The sequence below is a fragment of the Malaya genurostris genome, chromosome 3 (assembly GCF_030247185.1).
Source record: "Malaya genurostris strain Urasoe2022 chromosome 3, Malgen_1.1, whole genome shotgun sequence".
Classification (NCBI taxonomy): domain Eukaryota; kingdom Metazoa; phylum Arthropoda; class Insecta; order Diptera; family Culicidae; genus Malaya; species Malaya genurostris.
In genome coordinates this window covers 13,182,256-13,194,929 of record NC_080572.1, presented here as the reverse complement: position 1 = coordinate 13,194,929, position 12,674 = coordinate 13,182,256, and the positions used below count along the sequence as shown (strand labels likewise).

The 12,674-nt window shown below is 39.9% G+C and overlaps 1 protein-coding gene across 3 annotated transcripts in view; it reads left to right on the top strand.

Moving 5' to 3' along the window:
* LOC131436889 (potassium voltage-gated channel subfamily KQT member 1-like) overlaps positions 1–12,674 on the top strand; it is a 444,267-nt gene that overhangs the window by 192,181 nt on the left and 239,412 nt on the right. Inside the window, exon 1 of one of the 3 annotated variants that reach the window (XM_058605860.1) lies at positions 4,456–6,103. The exons of 1 other annotated variant lie outside the window; for it this stretch is intronic. The gene's annotated coding sequence lies outside the window, so the exon portion shown is untranslated. Of the gene's footprint in view, positions 1–4,455; positions 6,104–12,674 lie in introns of those variants that run through there. One more of the 3 variants, XM_058605861.1, reaches the window with a different exon arrangement.

Here is a 12,674-nt window from a genome sequence, read left to right as displayed (position 1 = left end):
GCCTATCGTAATTTCAATCGCCACCGGATTAAGACCATCGGAAACAATCAATGTTTCGTATGACCTCACAAGAAATATTGATTGGAATAGCTATGCGACCTCGATATCTGAGAAACTAGTAACAACACAAGAACTTCCTCCGGAGGAAGAGTACACGTTTTTGGCTGGCTTGATTCTCGACACCGCGACTCAAGCTCAGACGAAACGTGTACCCGGCGCGAAAACTAACATCCGTCCCCCCAACCCGTGGTGGGACAAAGAGTGCTCAGAATTAAACGCGGAGAGAACTGCATCATTTGTCGAGTTTAGGAAAAACGGAACACCTGATAATTTCAGAAACTACGCGGCATTAGACGCTAAAATGAAAAGCTTGATTAAAGCGAAGAAAAGCGGTTATTGGCGTCGATTCGTAGACGGATTATCGAGAGAAACATCAATGAGCACTCTTTGGAACACAGCCCGACGAATGCGCAACAAAAACACCACAAACGAAAGCGAGGAATATTCTAACCGCTGGATATTCGATTTCGCTAAAAAAGTATGTCCTGACTCTGTTCCGGAACAGACAATCATGCGCGTCGCTTCATCAAACAGAAACGAAACACCTTTTTCGATGGTGAGTTCTCACTTGCGCTTTTATCGTGTAACAATAAATCTCCGGGGTTAGACAAAATCAAATTCAACTTGTTGAAAAATTTGCCTGACTCTGCCAAAAGGCGCTTATTGAATTTATTCAATAGGCTTCTTGAGGATAATATTGTCCCACATGACTGGAGACAAGTAAGAGTTATCGCCATTCAAAAACCAGGGAAACCTGCCTCCGATCACAATTCGTATCGGCCGATTGCTATGCTTTCCTGTATCCGGAAATTGTTCGAAAAAATGATTCTGTTTCGTCTAGACAATTGGGTCGAGACTAATGGCTTACTTTCAGATACACAATTTGGTTTCCGCAGGGGTAAAGGAACGAACGATTGTCTTGCGTTGCTCTCAACCGAAATTCAAATGGCATTTGCTCGTAAAGAACAAATGGCGTCAGTTTTCCTAGACATCAAGGGGGCTTTTGATTCAGTTTCCATAAACATCCTATCTGAGAAGTTGCATCAGCATGGTCTTTCACCAATTTTGAATAACTTTTTGTATAATCTGTTGTCCGAGAAATACATGTATTTCGCGCATGGTGATTTGTCGACAATACGATTCAGTTACATGGGTCTTCCTCAGGGCTCATGCTTAAGCCCCCTTTTATACAACTTTTACGTGAACAACATTGATGAATGTATCAACACATCTTGCACGCTAAGACAACTTGCGACGACAGCGTTGTGTCTATTATAGGACCCAAAGCTGCCGATCTCCAAGGACCATTGCAAGATACCCTCGACAACTTGTCGACATGGGCTCTTCAAATGGGTATCGAGTTCTCTACGGAGAAAACTGAGCTGGTTGTATTTTCAAGGAAGCGAGAACCAGCACAATTACAGCTTCAACTAGGGGGTGAAACCATAGCTCAGGTCTTCACATTTAAATATCTCGGGGTCTGGTTCGACTCCAAAGGCACCTGGGGATGTCACATTAGGTATCTGAAACAAAAATGCCAACAGAGAATCAATTTTCTTCGTACAATAACCGGATCATGGTGGGGTGCCCACCCAGGAGACCTGATCAGGTTATACCAAACAACGATATTGTCCGTGATGGAATACGGATGCTTTTGCTTCCGATCCGCGGCGAACACTCATTTCATCAAGCTGGAAAGAATTCAGTATCGTTGTTTGCGTATTGCCTTAGGTTGCATGCAGTCGACTCATACGATGAGTCTTGAAGTACTGGCGGGCGTCTTACCGTTGAAAAATCGATTCTGGGATCTCTCATATCGATTGCTAATTCGATGCGACATCCTGAATCCGATGGTGATTGAAAATTTCGAAAGGCTTGTCGAGCTCAATTCTCAAACCCGTTTTATGTCCTTGTATTTTGATTACATGGCTCAGAATATTAATCCTTCTTCGTTTGTTTTCAATCGTGCTCATTTCTTGGATACTTCTGATTCTACTGTGTTTTTCGACACATCCATGAGAGAAGAAATTCGTGGAATCTCGGATCATGTGCGCCCTCAAGTGGCCCCAAATATTTTTTATAATAAATTTAGAACAGTCAACTGTGAAAAGGTGTTTTACACTGACGGTTCAAACATCAACAGGTCCACAGGCTTCGGCATCTTCAATCAAAACATCACCGCTTCGTACAAACTCAGTGATCCGGCTTCAGTCTACGTCGCAGAATTAGCTGCTATTCAGTACACCCTTGAGATCATTGAAACCTTGCCCAAAGATCATTACTTCATTGTGACGGACAGTCTAAGCTCAATAGAAGCTCTCCGGGCAATGAAGCCAGGAAAGTATCCCCCATATTTCCTGGGGAAAATACGGGAACACTTGCGAACTTTATCTGAACGGTCTTATTTAATATCGTTAGTCTGGGTCCCTTCGCATTGTTCCATTCCAGGCAATGAAAAGGCAGACTCATTGGCTAAGGTGGGCGCATTAGAAGGTGATATTTATGAAAGACCAATCTGCTTCAATGAATTTTTCAGTATCTCTCGTCAGAAAACTCTCGAAAGTTGGCAAACTTCATGGAGCAATGGCGAACTGGGACGATGGCTACATTCCATTATCCCTAGGGTATCGACGAAACCTTGGTTCAGGGGGATGAACGTGAGTCGCGATTTCATTCGTGTTATGTCGCGGCTCATGTCAAATCACTACACCTTCAACGCACATCTCCGGCGTGTTGGGCTTGCGGAGAGCGGTCTCTGCACCTGTGGCGACGGTTATCAGGACATCGAGCATGTCGTGTGGTCGTGCGTAGAGTATCGTGACGCCAGGTCGAAGCTACTGGAATCCCTTAGGGCCCGAGGTAGACCGCCTGAGGTTCCGGTTCGGGATGTGTTGGCGAGTCGGGATAGTTTATATATGCTTCTCATATACCAGTACCTTAAACACATTGATATACAAGTGTAATGTGTTATCCCTCGCTCAGAAAGTATAAACTCCACCTACAGGTTCGACACTAACATCCGCCCGATTCTCTCGATCCCCGTCCCTGTCCACCATCTTCATTGGAACTAACAAGATCTTTTTTTGTCACTAACTTTTTCGTTACCCCTTCCCTATCTATTCACCATCTCGATGGCAACTAATTAGATCTTTATCGTTTTCAAACATTTTGTTCCCACATCCCCTTTTTACCCCGTTTCCACAATATTTACTTTTTTTTTCATTCTCTTCCGTAACATCACCATCATCGTCCACGGAAGGCCGCCCCAGTCGAAAACCAGCATGCGGGCCACCCGCCGGGCCTTCGTAGCCTGGGGGTGTTTCCCGCGGACCCACGCGGACCGAAGGATGCGGCCAACATGGATCTTCGCCAACGGCATATGGAAGAACCTCATGCGATATTCAATTCACCGGCCACTACCGATAGCTTCTCGAGAATCCGCTACCGCTACATTACATAATGATACTTTTCTAGTTTTAAGTTAGTCGTAATTAAGATTAGTAAATACCCTTGGCATCTTAGAGCTTAAGCAGTGTGCCTTAAAATTATACTATAATGTTGAATAAAAAAAAAATACATATAAATAATTTACAATTTTGCTGATCTCGGTATATTTATTGTTTACTGACAAATTCAGTATAATAGTATGCCAAACTTCGGCAAAAGAACGCGATTTTCCGAGATATCAGCATATTACTTTAACGATTTTCGGAAAAGAGCATGTGGATTACTGAATGATCAGTAAAATGCCGCGCCGATCTAATTGGGCATTTCATTATGCCGAGCTCAAGAAACGATTTTAAGTGTGTACGCGAAAATTGGCACTGTTTAATCGTACTAAAAAGAATTTCTTGGGTTGGTATGAAACAATGGACGAAACATGGATCCAACATTTTTTTCCGGGGTCATACCGCATTCAGGCGGAGAAAGCCATCTAAAAACGCAACAGGTAACTGGAACAACCATGGCGTCAGTTTTTAGATGCTCGTGTATTATTATCAGTTTTTAGATGCTCGAGTGTTATTATCAGTGTTTAGATGCTCGAGTATAAATAACATTGATTATTTTAAAAAGGAAAGTACCATCAAAAGTGATTATAACATAGAGTTAATGAAACGTTTGAAGAGTGAAATCGAACATACAGCCTCATTGAAAGAAGAAAAATATATCCTTAAACAAAATAATGCACCGTGCCACAAGTCAATGAAAACAATGGCCTAATTGAACAAATTGAGCTCCGATCTGTTTCCTCGTCCACCATATTCTCAATAACAAACCCCCCAGCGACTAGTTGTCTTTGCTGATCTCATAAAGATACCCCAGAGAAAAATTATAGGCTCGAATGAGAAAGTCACCGTCGCAACTGAAGCCTATTTTGAGTCCATGGACAATTCAATCATTGGTAAGTGTGAACCGAACACAGTTTCGGGAAAAGTGTTTGGGTCAGTTTCCTCAAGCGAAAAACGATATAAGTAATGACAGAATCGGATTCGGTCGAGTACTGAAGCTGAGTAATCATCTCTAAAATCATAATCTTATTGTATGAAATGTAAAAAAGTCCACCTCCGTCCTCCAAACGAGAGTACGCACCCTTAGGCTCATCATCCGAATCCCACGGTATTTGCAGTGTGATTAATAATGATAACCTAAAATTTAATTGCCAATTGCCATGAATTCAATTAACACATTATCAAGCGATGCGAATAACGTCGTTTTGCGAGGTTTGCTATTTTTGCTATCCCTCCAAGCTAGCGGCAGCAAGAAAGTACCGGTCACTCACCCCAGCAAGACATACCGAACCCAATCGTAACCGAGTTCTGTGAGAAACTGATGCAACAGGGTGTTGTTGCCACTCCTGGAAGCTCGCCATTCTGTCGGAATAAATACCAATCCGATGACGATAGCGCCTGCGCCACCGTGACGACGAGAACGGCATGTTTACTAACCAAACGGAACCCCGCGAGTGCCGTCATCTTTCCAGGCTCGCTTTCGCAGCTGAGCACTTCTTTCGCTGCCAGGAGCTAGGTTAGCAATCGTCAACAGTTGGTCGCTGTCTGTCATCGCGAACATGTGGCCGTCTTACCGGGTTGTATCAAAAGGATAACGCGCGGAATTTTGTTCTGATCTATACTCTAGGTAGAAATTAATTAACCAATGCTAGTGATGATCGGAATTCAGATTGTGGTTGAAGGATTCCTCGTTTTCGACGGTTCCGGTACTGTCGGATGCTACGAAGAAAACGCTTTACAATTGTAGTTAACTTAGAGCAATTGAGTGGCTCTATTTCCGGATATAAGTAATTGCGGATTAATTTTACTGTGTGTCTGTGTGACGTCATTGATACTAAGCATTAAATGTTTTGCAATTACGATCATATTAAATTGTTGTTCAACTAAGTGAATAGAAATCAAACAGAAAGGTGCTCACATATATGTACTAACTAATTGTACTTCTTTTTGAAGCAGAAAAATTCTGTTAATGAGATGAAAAACATCAGGCATAAAAAGAAGTAAAAAAATATATGAAAATCTTTCCAGCAAAAAAAAACAGTTGACACGTTGTGGTGCCCCACACATGCCTAAGTTATTCTGTGTGAAGTGATGAACTGGAAAATTGTGCACCTGCTGCACGCTCATGAAAATCATTGGTTGGGGTAAAGGAAAGTCTCGCAATTTCAAACTGTTCAATATTCAACCGTCGATGGGGCCAGCGCTTTGTTCGCGATTCTCCATCAGTCATCAAGTTTGATGCTGAATCGGGAACCGAACAGATAAACGAGACCGTTCTGAATGAATTAGTGATTTTTCCTACCGACTGCACCGTGACAAGACCCGACGAGGAATGGCCCGATCTGTAGCTCTCAACGCATCGAATCTGTTGGAAAGCCAGCGGAAGCACACTTACCGGATGTCGTAACTCGTAACAGCACCCGGCGGAAGAAAAGAAAAAAGTGTGATTACATACAACCGTACGAGCGTCGACGATTGGATAATGACGGTTCGTCGAATGGAAAAAGGAAAAGCGACGACGATTGCTGGTTACGGTATGCTAGTCTCAATTATTACTATTTTCATTGTAACGACTTCGAACTGACGGTGGAATAATGGAGATTAGTTGAATGGTGAACGGTGGATGACTTCCTCGAACTGGCAGAGAACGTCATTCAGGTGATTTGATTTCCTACGATTGGGGCGTGGGAATGGCAAAATTCCCATGATCTAGAATTAGTACCATTGACAATTGACACGTTGTCTTTCAGTTAGTCACATGGCACATGGAAAATTTGGTGTTGCTCCGATATTCAAATATTCAGGTTGACTTTTTCCTTTGCAGTTTCTCTGGCTATACAATCACAGCGAAAACTGACTTTCGAATTGAGGCCTGGAGAGCCGAATGTCATATAATATTCGACTCAGCTCGACGAACTGAGTAAAAGTCTGTGTGTGTGCAAAAGAAATCTTCAAAACTCTTTTCTGAAGTTTTTAAGTGGTAGCATTTGGGAAAATTTCTGCTGTAATACATAGGAGAAAATGAATAATATGAGAAAGGCATCATTACACCACTAGGTGGATTAAAACAGGTTTTTTTTATTGACATTTGGTATTGAACTAAAGGAAAGTATTGTATTGGTATTGAACTAAAGGAAAACTAAACAGATAAATTTGTCGCGAAACAAATACATGCATGGTTCATCCACACACTTGATGTAAGTAGCCAAAAAGATAGCTACACTAACTATACAATTGTTAACCATCGTATTACGTTTCATACACGAATCCATTGCTGGTACCATGATTAGGGATTAAGAATATCATGAAACATGTCTTCTCATGAGATTAAATCTATTATTAATGATATTATGAGCAAAATGATTGAAAACATGCATTTTTTTATGGAAGATGAGTTATTGCTCATGATATCTAGTTATCTCATCAGTGCATAGCAGTTCACTTGCATTGCACTGCTGGCACTACTTAGCAGCTCAACATAAACCGCTATTTCGATGTTAAATCCATCCTACTTGAGAAACACTTTTTTACTACTAGGAGAAACACTTTTTTTTAGGAACAGCTATCCTGAAGCCCAGTACGGATTCGTCCGGAAGAAAACAAGTAACGACTTTTTGGTCGATCCCTATAGTTACCAACTTGTGGATTTAGAACGAAACGGCAACATGTAATCAGAACCCTTTTATGTCTACACAAAACGTTTACATCTCAATTAATTTACTCTAAAATATCATGTATATATCAAATTCAAATCATGCCGAGTTTCCATATATTACTCGGAGAGCCGAGTGTCATATACCATTCGAGTCAGCTCGCTGGAAACTGGGAAAATATCTGTAAGTGTGTGCATGTGAATGTAACATTTTTGTGAGATTTTTCGGAGACGGCTGATCCTATTTGCAACAATTTGGATTCAAATAAATGGTATTGTATTGATTTTATTTGTATATGACTTCCGGTTCCGAAATTACCGGGTAATATTTACAACAAGGTCAAATTCCACAAAAGGAATGTAATTAGGCTTTGCTTCTTGCCTGTCTCTATTGAAAGGTAATAGAATTGCTGAAAAATCTGAGCTTAGGCTCGTTTGAAAGCTACTTATTGGTTGTGAATCAAGTTCAAAGATTAGTAGGCTGTCACTTCCGGTTCCTAAGCTATTATGGGATAAGTGACGTAACCGACAAAAGCATTTTTATCCCCGCCCAATCATCTGGGAAGGAGCTAAGCCTATATCAACTAACCTAGGTTCGTTTATAATGTACTTATAAATGATACATCGAGTTCGGAGGTCACATAGAAGATACTTCTGGTTCCGAAGATATAATCATATAAGCGACATTCCCGTCAAATCGCTTTTTTTCTCTCTGCATTTTTCAGAAAGTAACCAATTTATTTATTTATTTATTTAACTAATATACATAAACAACAGGCAAAATATAGTCCTAATGATTATTTTTAAGTATATTTAAAAAATACTAGTTTTAATTTGACTGCGCGGGACATAAAAATCGAGTCCCTTCGAAACAGCATTGAAAGAACGTAGCAAACCAATAATGGCGCTGTTGATTCCATAATTAGTGCGACGTAGAGGCATTCTGAGGAGGTTGTTGTTGCGAAGAGTTCGTGCGCGAACATTTATGTTTATTTGACTAAGAAGTGCTGAACAATCGACATTGTTCAACAAAACATCGGCGATTAGCAATGCACGGGATAGATCACGTCGCACTTTCAGTGTATCAAATCCGATTAGCAATTCGCGGCTTTCATAACTCGGCAACTGATGAGGGTTATTTCATGGTAACTGACGAAGAGCGAAACGAACAAATCTGCGCTTTATTGATTCGATTGTGAGATTTCCATTATGGTAAAGTGGGTTCCACACCGCCGAATAATGATCGAGCGTTGAACGTACAAGCAAACAGTAGAGAGACTTCAAACAGTAGATATCTGTGAAGCTCTTAGCAGTTCTCATTACAAATCCCAGGCAACGTGAAGCCTGATAACCGTGGGACTCTCAGTAAAAAGTTCAGGTCGTTGAAATGCAGGACGAAAATTAGTGGTCCGAGATGACTGCCTTGTGGAATGCCAGAAAAAGCAATGGAATGCCAGAAATTCATTAGATAGCGAAAAATTCATTGAAGAATATTTGATATAGCATCTGTTATAAACGGGAGCGGGTAATATCGCCGAAAACCATTTCGCCGAAAGTCGTTTCGCCGAAAGTCGTTTCGCCGAATAGGTCATTTCGCCGAAAGTCGTTTCGCCGAAAGGGTCATTTCGCCGAAAGGGTAATTTTGCCGAAAGGGTAATTTCGCCGAAAGGGTAATTTTGCCGAAAGGGTAATTTCGCCGTAAGGGTCATATTTCCTGCATGTTATGTCTCCTGTATAACTGATGTGGCGCAGCCACATAACCGAAGCCAAGATCCGAGCCGACGCCAGCTGAGTCGGCCGCCGACCCGCCGTCGGAAGCGGCGGCCTCTTGCACACAAACCTGTAACCGCCTCGTTTGCCCGGTCTACTCAAAGCTAGGTTTCTTTGCTTTAGTTAGGTCCGAACGAGCGGTAGCGAGGTCGGACAGCACATGAACTAAAACGATGTGGCGTAGCCGCATTAGTATTTTTTCATTTTCACTTAATAAACGGAAAATACCACCTACATTTACCTGGTAGATATACCTATGCAATTGTAAGTTTTCTTGGGAACTGCAAGTTTTCTTGGGAACTGCAAGTTTTCTTGGGAACTACTTTCTGAGGTTCGTGAATCAATCTTTATTCAAGAGTACAAAAAGTAGTACAGCTATCATCTTTCGTTTGTCTTTAATTTAAATCAATTCTAATTACAATTTCAGGATTCGGCGAAATGACCCTTTCGGCGAAATGACCCTTTCGGCGAAATGACCCTTTCGGCGAAATGGCTTTCTGCGAAATGGCATTCGGCGAAGTAACCCATTCGGCGAAATGGCATTCGGCGAAATAACCCTTTTGGCGAAATGACTTTCGGCGAAACGGCTTTCGGCGAAATGGCTTTCGGCGAAATGACCCTGATCCGTTATAAACGTCGTAAAGCTTAATAGATTAGTAGCGGTTGAGCGATTCGGCATGAATCCGTGCTGAGTTTCTACGATGTACTGCTTACAGTGATTAAAAATGGTTCCCAGAACAACCAGTTCGAACAACTTAGGAATTGCACTAAGTAAAGTAAAGGCGCGATAGTTGTCGATATTCTTTCTGTCTCCTTTTTTGTGCACTCACGGAACGACCGAAATCAGCATTTTCGCGAAAAATTTAGTTGATTTGCTGATTTTAGTTAGTTATTTTTTGAGACAACTAAAAAAATCTTACTTTTGCTAATTTAGATTTTTTATTCTCAATCCCTTAATAATAATAAAATATTTGTTGAAATGACTATTTTTTAGTTGAATTCACAAATTAAACGTGCTGTCATTTCTTAGCTAAGGCACATTTCATTTCCATTCAACTAATTTTTTAGTTGAATTAAAGAAATAAAATGTTGTTTTCAACCAATATGAATGGTTGAATTGGCTTCTGCAATCTGCAGCTATATGGCGCCCTGTCACCGAAACGGTAACACCGTAATGACTACTAGCCACTAGATGGCACACTACTGCCGAAAAAATTTCAGACGCGGTTGTCTTTTCTATATTGGCAGGTATAAATACGATGTTGTATTTAAGAAAAAGACATAAACGAAACATAAACATCTTTTTGAATTTTTTTCTTCTAAATCACTGTTTTATTCATTCTCACAGAAAACTTTTAGCACTCGGAAAACAAAAACCGAATACAAGTAGTACACCGGATGGCGCAGCTCGGAAGGCTTGAAGATACAAAAAAACTTCATCACAATTAGAGTGAAACATTCGAAATTCACTTCACTGTTCCGCGTAAAAACATTACGCTTCAAGTGCGCACAAATTCTGAATAAATACGATTTTCTAACAGTTTACGACATTTTTACATATCGGTTTAGAAATTTAAATAAAGATATATCGAACACATGCGAAAAACATCAAAACAATTTTCAAGCAGTTTCAATAAGACTCTCCTTTTTAGCTTTTTAATGGATTGTTTTGCTTTGACACTTCTCATGAGTTTTTGGCTAATAAACTTGTTAATAATACCCATTTCAGTATTGTTTTCTTTGTGCTGTCCTTCAGTAATGATGGTGATAGATAAATAGAAACAAATTTTCTGATTTTAATAACAAAATTAATTGTCAATGAGAATTTCGTGTTGGATTGAAATATTGCTGGTTTGTGTCCAGGATATTCACCAACTAAACACATTCTCTAAAAATAAAAGTTTTTTCAGCAAAGTAAATTCTCAATTTTAACTAATTTTATAGTTATTTTGGAAATTTTGTTGTTAAAATCAACTAATTCAAAAACAGTAATACGAATTAGGCGCAAAGCTAATTTCGGTCGTTCCGTGCTGGGAACATATAAGAAGATTTCCAGACAACAGGAAATACTCCAGTCGTGAGTAACTGTTGAAACAGTTTACATAAGGGTGTCGCAATACCACTGGAACATTTCTTCAAGACGACAGCGAGGATGCCATGGGGTCCAGGAGAATATGAAGACTTCATTTTAGCGATATCCTTTTGTACAGAACTAATGTCAATATTGATGAAATTTAACGACTGATTCAAAACAGGAACGTTCCGTGTTGCCTGGAAGATTTGATCCGTTGTTAAAATATCTTCAGAAACAAACCCAGAGAATTTCTTCATAAACATGTCGCAGGTTTCTTGCAAGCTAGAAGTCGGTTGATCTTTGTAGTACATAGACAAAAGAAGATCTGGCTCTTTCCTAAGCTCATTAACGTGCTTCCAGAATGACTTTGGGTTAGATTTTAATTTCCTTTGCACACTTCGGTTCAACTATATTGTTGCTGATACTTTTGGTTTCGATAACGTTGCCGAATTTGCGACGTCAGCGTTGAGTCACGCTTTTGTGAACTATTCGAGCTATTGATGTGGAACCAAAATTTCTAAAAATCGATGTTTTCAATCAAACAGTTAATCATTCGGTATACTTTTGAATGCACAATTGCACGAGAGTCTTCATAGATTGATCTATATTGATGATCTATAATATCATGCAAGTAAACATGAAAACAAAAATATTTATTTTCAGCGAAAATTGTTTCTAGACGAATTTCATTCACTTAGCGTTTTATTTTATTGATATTGTAGTGGTTGATTACTTCTTACGTTTTTTTCCGAAAAGGTACATTTCAGGACCGTTTGCGGATTGGTTCTCTTTTTTACCTTTCTCGTATAGAAAGGTTATGAAGTCACTGTCAATACGAAAAATATCTGTGTGTGGATGTATATGTGCGTAAGTTTGATCTTAACGTTAAATAAAAAATAGTTAAAATTGATTCGCTGAGTGCATACTTTTGTTACAAACACCCACATACATACACACAGCATTTACTCAGTTCGTCGAGCTGAATCGAATGGTGTATGACACTCGGCCTTCCGGACCTTGGTTCAAAAGTTGGTTTTCACAGTGATTGCATAGGCTTTTCTTATAAGAAAGATAAAAAAAGGTTCGACATTCTAAAAAACACCTGTCATTAAAGAAAAATTACAATTTTGCCTACAAAGTCGCGGAATAGTAACACAGATACTAGTATTTCGGTGTGCTACTTGCAACCTTCATCACTGTATCAGTTTCAAGTATATTGGGAGGATAGTACGATGCTCTTTCGTACTTTGATATTTACAGATGACTTAATTACTTAGAGGTAGTAACTTAGAACGTTTGTGCATTTTTCTTATTTTTGTTCGTTCTTCATATTTAGGTAGTGACATGAAAAGCAAGGACTCAGGAGAATTCATTTCCTTGGTCATGGTGTAATACCCAAGTAGCACACGTTATTACACTTCAATGACAGAAACTTATATGAAACAAATTCATGGAAAATGTAGAATACTTTGCAATGTGCATTATAACTGCTATGTAACCTGAAAAGGCGTAAGAGGTGGAGCTTGTGCGACTTATTAAGGGTTGCCAAACAACTTCGAATATTTGATTTGATTCAGCGCGCACATCAGTCACAATGAAACAGAAAATT